Source organism: Diabrotica virgifera, chromosome 8 (assembly GCF_917563875.1).
Source record: "Diabrotica virgifera virgifera chromosome 8, PGI_DIABVI_V3a".
NCBI classification, from domain to species: domain Eukaryota; kingdom Metazoa; phylum Arthropoda; class Insecta; order Coleoptera; family Chrysomelidae; genus Diabrotica; species Diabrotica virgifera.
The window spans coordinates 144,964,348-144,975,555 of NC_065450.1; the positions used below are offsets into that span (position 1 = coordinate 144,964,348).

The following is an 11,208-nucleotide window of genomic DNA, read 5'->3' on the forward strand; positions in this document are numbered from 1 at the left end:
TCTATTTTCCTATCCTTCATATTTTTCTCCACTCCTAGTCATTTCTGGTTTGACCTTGTGTCTCTGTCTCTTTTTCAGGTCCTCTATATCTCATCTCACCATTTCTTTCATAATTTATTTAAATGGATCTTATTATTATTAATCCTTAAATCAGTCTGGTTTATTGTCTCTTTGGAATGTTCTTCACACTCACTTATTCTGTTGCCTGTTATGTTACTTACTCATTTTCTCTCATCTCCGCTTACAATAATAAAAAACACCATACATCCAATCACTCTAGTCTGTCATATATATCACTTTCCTTACTTAGTAACATTCTGTCACTTCTTTCTTTTCAGATTCTTAGACTTTACTTAACAATAGGATACTGCACACCTATATCCATTACGACCAATTCAGTCTAACTTCTTTCAGACTATAACATTTAAGTTTTATTGCATTCACTATTCTTCTTTTTTCATCTATCTTTTCATTTCATTCATATCAGGCAACTTCCAATATCCATTTATCCCAATTTAAAATAAAAAATTTTTCACATTTTTCATTTGTTTGATTTCAGTTGCAATCACATACGTTCATAAAGTTCTGCACTTAAATATATTTCATTTAGTTCAGTCTGTTCACTCCACTATCACCAATAGAAATCAATCTCATACTTTTCTATTTCATATACTCATTCAATTTAGATTCTTCTTTACATACTGACACCAACCCACAATTTGACCTATATTGGTAGCTCTCATTCTAATTATTTTATTCACTATTCTACGTTGGTAGACTATCAAGATACATTACTTCCAATTCATTCAGTCCTTTCAAAACTACATAAAGATGAATTAAACTTTATGTCACATAGTTTAATTTTATTATATTATTACATACTTTTATTCATTTCACAATACTATATACAATCATATCCTTCACACATATATCTACCTCACTAACAGTAATCTTTAGTTATTTAATTTTGTTAACAACTATTTTCCAACTTTTAACAGACATAATTATTCATTACAATAGTATAATAATAAATTTAACACAATAAATAGCCACTTTTTGTATATATACTGTTTTCTCGCAATATTCTACCGTTTACCTTCAACCTGTTGCCTGCTTGCCTTGTTAGGCAACCAACATTACATCACATAAAAATACTCTTAAATTCTGGTTTTTTCGGCTTGTTTAGCTTTGTTTTTCCACGCAAGTCTAATTATCTTTTATTATGTAGTGTATTTCCTTGTTTCAACAAAACTCAACTTTCATCTCGTCATTTCACATCCGATGACGTCACAACTTAAACCATGTAATATATCTGCATTAAATTTAATGAATCTATAAGTTATTCTGGAATAGAGAGTTGCTAATTTAAACTTTACAGTAGATTTTATTATTCAAATAATTTAAATTATTTTTGCAGACAAACCTTCGCATTTTATTAAAAAATCCAAAATCAAATGAAACTTTAACCAAAAATTGGCTTTATCTTGTCATGTCATGTCACCCTTGTCAAATTGTATATCCACTTCATAATTTCTCAGTTGGTCTGTGCCCATTGAATTGGCAAGTACCTAGCATCTTCGGGCAGGGAACCATGGCACCCTTTTAGCATGTGTTCCACTTTATCCATTAACATCGACTTGTAGTCATAACATTTTAACATATTACATTATGTAAACCATATATGATGATGTTAACACTATTTACAGTGTGCTAGTTTCAAAATACTCGGCAGGATGTAAGTATTCCCACATTTTTCATTTTAACAGTCACATTTTTAACCTTTTGCTTTAAACTAACGTGGAAATACTTCATTCTAGGCACTGAAGATGTTCTGTTTAGAACGAAAACGTTCTGCAATCGATGACATTTTATAGTTTTAAATAAACGATTTTATACCAGAATACATCTCGAAGTTTTTACTTCTGTATTGGTTTTTTAAACTATGGTATACAGCCAACTATTGGAATTTTCCCATTGATTTTTTTTTTTTTTTTTCAAAAACTAATGATTTTATCGTTAAGAATGAATAATATACTCTTCAGTCTTAACGATAAAATCATTAGCTTTCAAGATATTTGAAATTAAAAATTAAGCGGCACAAAACCTTAATCAAAATAAAATAACTGTGCCGTTACATGTTTAACTGCAAATATCTCGAAAACTTATCGTTACGAGTGAAAAGTAAGTTATTTACATTGAGAGTATGGGAGAATCTAAAAATTGCGCTAAAATGGCAGTTCCGCCAGTGACGTAGAATTTGGCAAGGGTCAACCATTTGCTTTCCCCTGTCCGCCTGTCGTACACCTCTGGTAAAAGCCATAAACCTGTATTTAACATAATTTCATAGGGTCTATAGTACCTACACTTTCTACCAAGTATGAAAAGGATATGTCGAATAGTTTTAAAATACTGAGCAAAAATAATATTTAAATTTTTAAATAAAACACCCTGTAACTCAATAAGGAGCCATATTTTATTGAAGTGATTTTGGTTAAATCATAATATTTGAGGTCTAGAATCGACAACTCGGACATTCTTAATGAAACCCCCTCTATAATCAAAACTATATCTTTTACTATAAGAAAAAAAAAGAAGAAAAAACGAAAAAAAAAATTTGTTAATTAGTGAAAAATTCCCAGGAATCGGATTATCGGAACATCATTTCAAAATGTTAAATCCCCGTGACGTTATTAAAAAAACAAATTATAAACAAATTAGAACAATTTTCAAATGTCATTTTAGAGGGGAGTTAAATTGAAATTTGAATTTATCAATACATTTATCGAAAATATACATAAAAATAAAAGTAACCAGGCTTTAGACAGTTTTATATTCTTTTGTTAACAACCGCGTTTTTGCAATTGAAAATAGTAACATTTGATACACAAATGAAATATCACATAAATTATTAAATATTTTTTAACCAATTTGTTTTTACTTAATACTGGTAATATAGCGCAACTTATCCTATTAAATAAAATAAGTTATAGTGCTTATTTAAAACGCAAAAATACTCTTTTGAAAATTTGTTTTTTAAATTTCATATATAATTATTTAAATAAATTGAGGGTCAAATTTAATTTAGTAAGTCTTAGGTGAAAGATTTGTCCTTCAGCTTTGTAGAAAAAAACCCTAAAGACCTTCATTAAAATGTAAATTACCTCAGCAGTTAAAAAAGTAAATATTGTGCAAAAATGACCCCTTTTTCATTATTTAAACAATGATCCCCTTATATGATTTGGATACTTTCTTGAAAATATCTTTTGTACTCACCTAAACTTTGATATAAAATTTGTTCCAACCTGTACGAATTTACATTTTGATTTACATGTAGTGTAATCTTATTTTACTAGACTATAATGACATATGCATCAAAAACAATACTCGACACAGTCACGACACAAAGACTACTGGAAACGGCAAAGATGAGAGTACTGAAAAGAATTACAGGAAATATGCTGAGAGATGAAAATAGGAGTGAAGACATTGAAAGAAAATGTAACATACAGTGTATAAACGAATGGATTCTAAACAGAAAAAAGAATTGAATAACCACATAAGCCGAATGGAGGAAACACACCAATAGGCAGAAGAAGTATCGGACAATCCCACAAAAGATGTAGTGACAACCTTCAATAGAGGTATCAATCTGACAATGAGCAACAAGCAGAATTACTTATAAAGATGAAGAAGAAGATAAATGCAAATGCTTGAAGCTGCCAAAAAAAACATAATATAAGCTGCCAAAAAAAACATAATATAATCTGTGTTAATAAAAAGAAACTGTACATGATTAAGAAATATTTAATCTTCATGAAGGGTATATTAATTTTGCTGTAAAAAATAATCTTATTTTATGAATCACAGATATTAAACATACTGGATCATATAAAATACGGACACATGGCAACCATTTGTTTAGTACAAGACAGAATGATATTGAAAAATTCTATAAATGCTGCAATGGAATAGTGTAACCTTATTCTTATTGGGTTAATCACAGATTTTATTTCAGAAGCTGTCTGTTATAATCTTGTTGTACATCTTTCATTTAATAATTTTACTCGTTCCAGAATCCTGGAACCTTATTGAAGGAGCTTGTAGAGTGGGTTTGTACTATAATATGTTCATTAAGCACTTGGTTGTCTCTAAAAAGTGTTTGCCCCTAAATATTTTTAACTATTTCAGGTTCCCTGCTACAGAGTCTGCAGCTTAAGTCTCTATGTAAGAAGGTGCCATGACTGGCACATGTCTGGTAAGGAAGCCTGTTATGATTCTGCGCAGATTCCTGCTTGTTTTCCTTAGTGTTTCAGTTCTTTTAGTGCCTGTCTATCCAATATACATTTGATATTGGACAGACATGCACTATTGATAAGTATGTACCGGTCCATGTGCTTGACCAGGTATATTTTCCAGTGAGAATTATGTTTTGTTTTACTTAATTTTTTTTAATCATGTCTGGTGCTTTTTGGCAGTCCTTGCTGTCCTACAGCCGGCTCTAGATATAATTATTTTGTAGCTGATCATCTTCTGGAAAGTTTATCAACTATCATTGCACCTAATTTCCAAATTCCCTGACATCCCTAACAGTGTGACATTTTATGTGAGTTCGTGACATTCCCACATTAGCCTATTGTCTACCTTAGGGCCCCTAAGGGTCCCAATAGCTACTTCAATATCTGTGCATATATTGATTCACAAGTTCAAAAGCCCTCAGGTTCATTTCTCTATAATAATGCAAGATTGCATAAATGCCTGCCTGGAATATATTCATCCATACGGTATCACTAATTTCATTTATGACCTTACTGTGTCCTGATCTAACCATTACATTGCTCAGGTTTTCTTGCATCTACAACATCCCATTCTCACCTCTCTATTATAATGACATGCAACTGAGACAGATCCAGTAGGGTCTCGAGAGCTGTGCCTCGCTTGTTCATTGGTGTGCCTCTCAAAGTTCCTGTAATTCCAAGACAATCAATGCTTTGCACCTTGTTTAGGTATGGCATTTTTTTTGCTACACCTTTGGTCACTATACCACTGATGGATGTTATTGTTGGTTTTAGAACAATGTTATAAATTCAATATAACTTGTCTGCTAATGTCCGGTTTTAACCCCACATTTTCTTATGAGTGATTCTGGCTACCATCAAGGTAATCACGGCTCTCTTGGTTATTAGTTCTATCTATATCTATACAGATATTTAATAAACAGTTATTTAAATGTATGATGAAGTCTTCAGTAATTTCATCTAAAACCACTTTTTATCAATACCTTAGGCTTACGCCTAGTTCGCACTATGCTGGTATTTTAGTCAAGTAGTGAGTAATTTAGTAACTAAATGTGTTTATGTGTTAGAACCACCAGAGACTTTACAAACATTTCAGCTATTAAATCCCTTTATTTCTCCCTGGTTAGATCTCATTTCGATTACTGTTCCACAATTTGGTCCCCCTATTACTTTACTCATAAACTGAAACTTGAAGCTGTCCAACACAATTTTCTGAGAGATACTGCCACTAAGATGCATGTATACTACGACTATTCTGTATTAGAGCGCATACTGAACTTACCTCCTCTTGAAGTACGCAGAAAACAAAGAGACTTAATAATGTTATTTAAAATTATCAACGGGCTGTGTAACTGCCCTGAGCTTCTCTCCAAAATATCTCTATTTGTCCCCAGTCGTTCGACTAGGCAGGTGCAAACCTTTTATGTCTCTTTTCATAGATTTAATTATTCTTACAACACATTTATTCCTAGAACTCTTCGATTAGCTAACTCATTAAATAACCTTGAAATTTTTAATGCATCAGTTTCCCGCTTTATAAACCATATTTCTTCCCCAACTTTTTAACTTTTTAATATTTTCAGCCAGAGCTTTTGTATTGTGATTGGTGTTACATGACCTGTATGTATTAGATAACTCAAAACCGTTATACCTTGGAACATTTCTGAATTGATTTAGGATATCTTTTGTTTGTAATTGTACTGACCTAATGTTATCTTATTCTTTTTTTCTTTCTTTTTTGTAACTGTACTACTTTGAAATTTTTAATGCATCAGTTTCCCGCTTTATAAACCATATTTCTTCCCCAACTTTTTAACTTTTTAATATTTTCAGCCAGAGCTTTTGTATTGTGATTGGTGTTACATGAACTGTATGTATTAGATAACTCAAAACCGTTATACCTTGGAACATTTCTGAATTGATTTAGGATATCTTTTGTTTGTAATTGTACTGACCTAATGTTATCTTATTCTTTTTTTTCTTTCTTTTTTGTAACTGTACTACTCGTAGAATTATTTTTTCTCAAACCACTTTATGTTATATTATGATAATTTATGTTATACAGGGTGGTTCATCTTATTCGCCTCGGTCTCTGTACGGAAAACCACGTGATATTTAAAAAAAATTTCTTCACAGAAATATACAGGGCCTTTAATACTACAACCTAAAAATAATGTGAATTATACAGGGTGTTCTAAAAAAGAGTGGTATATCAAAGTTATATTTTTTCTTATGGAATGCCCTATATCTGATGACATTATTGAATTGACCTTAAAAAATAAGCTATACTTTCATAAGGGTTCCCTATACCTAAATACAGGGTGTTTTGATTTATTTCGATTTTTATAAAAATGTAAGGTTTTAGAAAAAAATAAATATCTACGAATCTAAGAAGCAGTAACAAATTCTTTCTTGGATCTTAATAATAGACTATTTAGCATACTTAAACAGATGCTTATTGCAACAAAATTTCTTACAGGGTGGTCAAAATATGAGATTGTTCTATTAACAAATTCAAGCTGTAATAACTTACTTATTTTAAATGGAACACCCTGTATCTTACTAGTCTATGGCGTAGAAAATTTGCTTAGCTTTCAATTTGTATTAGGGTTTCCTATACCTATCTTTTTACAGGGTGGTCAAAATATTAGATTGTTCTATTAACAAATTCAAGCTGTAATAACTTACTTATTTTAAATGGAACACCCTGTAGCTTACTAGTCTATCGAGTAGAAAGTTTACTTAGCTTTCAATTCTTATTAGGGTTTCTTATACCTATATCCCTTCATTTTTTAAATATTTAAAGATTTCCTAATTTGTAAGCTTTAAAAATTAGAATTACATAAGTACCTATGTCGTGTTTATGTACAACACATCACCAACACCGGCAATATACTTAGACAAGATACTGTCATTAATAATAAAATTTTCATTGTTATCATGTAATCACACAGAGTGTTGTATTATTATAGTTGATTTTGGCCTACATGTGAAATTGAATAATATGTTTATTTTAAACTGCATACCCTATATTAGATGCCGTATTCTGGAAGATATTTAAATTATATTTCATTCCGTATAAGTATTTTCCATATCTTAACCCAACGGTTATTAAGTAAATTTAAGAACGCCACTTTTTGTTTGAATCTTTAAATCGCAATTACAAACAATTAAATGCAATGGCTACTTTGACGAAAACGAGCCTATTGTACAAAAATATGTAAAAATGGGTATTTACAGAATAACATGGGAATTTATATTTACAGAATAACATGTGTATTGAGAATGTTAACATGGAATTGAAGAGATTTTAAATATCTTCCATTATAAAGAATAGAATCTCGAGTATGTCATTTAAAATAAGAACACTCTGTGTGATTAAATGATAAAAATATGAATTTTATTAATGAAACTATCTTGACTAAGATATTTAAGTATATTGCCGGTGTTGGTGATGTGTTGTACATAACCACGACATAGGTACTTAATTCTAATTTTTAAAGCTTACAAATTAGGAAATCTTTAAATATTTAAAAAATGCAGCTAGATAGGTATAGGAAACCCTAATAAGAATTGAAAGCTAAGTAAATTTTCTACTCGATAGACTAGTAAGATACAGGGTGTTCCATTTAAAATAAGTAAGATATTACAGCTTGAATTTGTTAATAGAACAATCTAATATTTTGACCACCCTGTAAAAAGATAGGTATAGGAAACCCTAACACAAATTGAAAGCTAAGTAAATTTTCTACGCGATAGACTAGTAAGATACAGGGTGTTCCATTTAAAATAAGTAAGTTATTACAGCTTGAATTTGTTAATAGAACAATCTCATATTTTGACCACCCTGTAAGAAATTTTGTTGCAATAAGCATCTGTTTAAGTATGCTAAATAGTCTATTATTAAGATCCAAGAAAGAATTTGTTACTGCTTCTTAGATTATTAGATATTTATTTTTTTCTAAAACCTTACATTTTTATAAAAATCGAAATAAATCAAAACACCCTGTATTTAGGTATAGGGAACCCTTATGAAAGTATAGCTTATTTTTTAAGGTTAATTCAATAATGTCATCAGATATAGGGCATTCCATAAGAAAAAATATAACTTTGATATACCACTCTTTTTTGGAACACCCTGTATAATTCACATTATTTTTAGGTTGTAGTATTAAAGGCCCTGTATATTTTTGTGAAGAAAATTTTTTAAAATATCAAGTGGTTTTCCGTACAGAGACCGAGGCGAATAAGATGAACCACCCTGTATAATTGGTTAACATTAATGTTATAAAATTGTATAATTGTGTTATATAATTTAGAACACTGTAACATTTATATCTGAATAGGGCTTGCCCGTGAATAAATACATAAATAAATATAAGTTAACAAAAATTTAGTCAAGTAATAGTAAGAATTTAGTTAATCCATCCATTTTATTATATATTTTTCAGGCCAGTACAGCTTGTCAAATATACGGTGATACTTGACGATTTTGTCCACTAGCATAGAAGAATAAGTGGGAATGCATTTGGCGAATTATTGTGATTCTGTTAACTCTGCATCGTAGGTGGAGCCTAATATCAATACCGCTAAGTATTATTGTATACTTGACGAGCTGTAGCACCTCCCACTGTATGTCTGTGCTCACTGGTGCACCAGCTAAACAAGTCTGAATCAGTAGAGTTAGTCAAGTTCATTAGTTGCTGCAAAAATGTTACAATTTAGCTTGTAATACTGCTTGTAATTCTGTAATTGAGAGTGCATTTTTATTAACATTTAAGTTCATTAAAAATTTACACAACTTTCACACATTCTAAAACTATCGAAGTATTCTGTGGGATCTTCCAATACTAATTCCTTCAGAAGACAATTGGTAGCTCCTAGTGTATGCCTGCTATTGATTCATAGCTTCTTTATATTAATCACATAAATTTCTTCATCCATTCGTTCTAAAATTGTCCTTATTATTAGCTTAATCAATTTATTTACTTTATTGCATTGTAGGATGTTCTTAAAGACACAACTTGTGAACTATACCCAAGCAAGTGCGAACGATTTTTGGGTAGTAGTGTGTATTTTAGTTACTAAATTACTTGCTACTCAACGAAACTACTAGCCTAATGGGAACTAGGTATTAGTGACTCTTGGCAGAATGGTTTAAACACAGGTCAACAAAATTGTTATAGTCTGTTCGCTAAACTCAGATGCAACTTTCTAGATATTTTAGTCAGTAATTTTGCCAATTTTAGTAAAATTGGCAAGAAATAATTACTAAATAGTTAATAATCACTAAATAGTTCGTAATTTTGCAAATTTTTGCAAAATTGGCAAAAAACAAAAAAAATATCGACTAAAATATGTAGCCAGTTGCATCTGAGTTTAGCGAACAGACTATATTACTGTTGCTATTGATATTGAATTAGCAGAAGCTTAATGCTACTGTAAAATGAGAATAACCATATAGAACACTGTCTATTCCCTCATCTTTGTAGATGACCAACTTATTCTGTTTCAAGAATATAAGTTTTTAGACTGCATTAAAGGCAAATTCTGAAGCAAATAATTATGGATTATAGACTTGAAAATGAGAGCATGACCCATATGCGGTTGGATTAAGCAAATGAGATAGGGAAAGTCAAAATGCATTAGATAGATTTTGGGGGTTTAGAAATTGAAAGAGGACATAGTAAAGCTGTTTTTAGTTATTAATACATAAATGAATGTGAGTTTATAGCTGTACCAGAAATAATAATAATAATTAAACGGAACTAAATTGGTCACATTGGGAAAAGCTTCATGGCTTTTAAAACGATAGTTAATTATTAACGTTGTATTTGTAACTGTTGAAGTAAATGCACACAAGCATACTTACTGGTAATGCGTTGATACTTTTTTTTCTGATTATTATTTTTTTATTTTTTAAATTACCGGCTTATATCCCAACCACTTCGCGCCTATCAGTCACCTAGAACTAGAAATCCTCAAATAAATGGCCGAAAAAAACCAATGGCAATCGGTTTAATAAACCTAAACGCCACAAATGTGATTTAGCGAAATGCCAATGCCAAAACGTGTAGTTTTATGTTTTATGTCTTAATTTCAGGGTTGCCAGACCGATTTATACAATTCCCCCAACCTGAACTACAAATTCCCCCAAAAATGACATTTTTTTAAAAAAATCCCCCAAAATTCATCTGCCATTTCTTCTTCTTTTTTATGAGCTGTCATCTGTCATTTCTTCTTCTTTTTGGGCTGTCATCTGTCATTTTTTCTTCTTTTTTGGCTGTCAAGTGTCATTGTACCAGTGTAAATTTTAGTAGATTTTATACAATATATTGTAAATCTGCCATTTACATATCACAAAATGATTTTGTGTCATCTTCTGATACAGGACCAATCCATCATACATAGAATAATTAATTATTAATGACCCACACCATTAAAATTCTATTAAACAGATTACCTTTCTTTAAGTTCCGCATCCGATTCCCAAGCAAGTCGGTATTTTCGGGTATACTCCTTTTCTTTAGGCATATTTTTAGATTAACACGTCTACAAACACTAATTTAAATTAATTATGCATATTATTGAACACACCAGAAATATAACCTTCTTCAAAGTTAATTCTAGAATAGTAAATAAAGTTAAACTTGAAGATACAATTTTCTGTGTTTCACATAGGTACCATTATGAATATTTAAATACACCATCAAGCGCCCAAAAACCAAATTTTGTTGTGTCGCTATTGAAGAAAACTGTAATGCTTTACAAAATAAGTTAAGTAGTTTGTACTAGATGGCAGAATCGACTGTAAATGAATTTATATTCAAAGATTTTTGTGAATCACAGTTTATAACTTGAAATTCAAAATCGGCCAAGCAATGGAATGTGTGCTTAAAATTATACCCCAAAA

At 30.6% G+C, this 11,208-nt stretch overlaps 1 protein-coding gene across 3 annotated transcripts in view; it reads right to left on the reverse strand.

Annotated features, from left to right (window-relative positions):
* LOC126889352 (polyadenylate-binding protein 2) overlaps nucleotides 1-10,375 on the reverse strand; it is a 69,500-nt gene extending 59,125 nt beyond the window's left edge. For 2 of the 3 annotated variants that reach the window (XM_050657596.1, XM_050657595.1), the window contains exon 1: nucleotides 10,168-10,366. The gene's annotated coding sequence lies outside the window, so the exon portion shown is untranslated. Of the gene's footprint in view, nucleotides 1-10,167 lie in introns of all 3 variants that reach the window. The other variant, XM_050657597.1, reaches the window with a different exon arrangement.
* Between the last annotated feature and the right edge of the window lie 833 nt (nucleotides 10,376-11,208).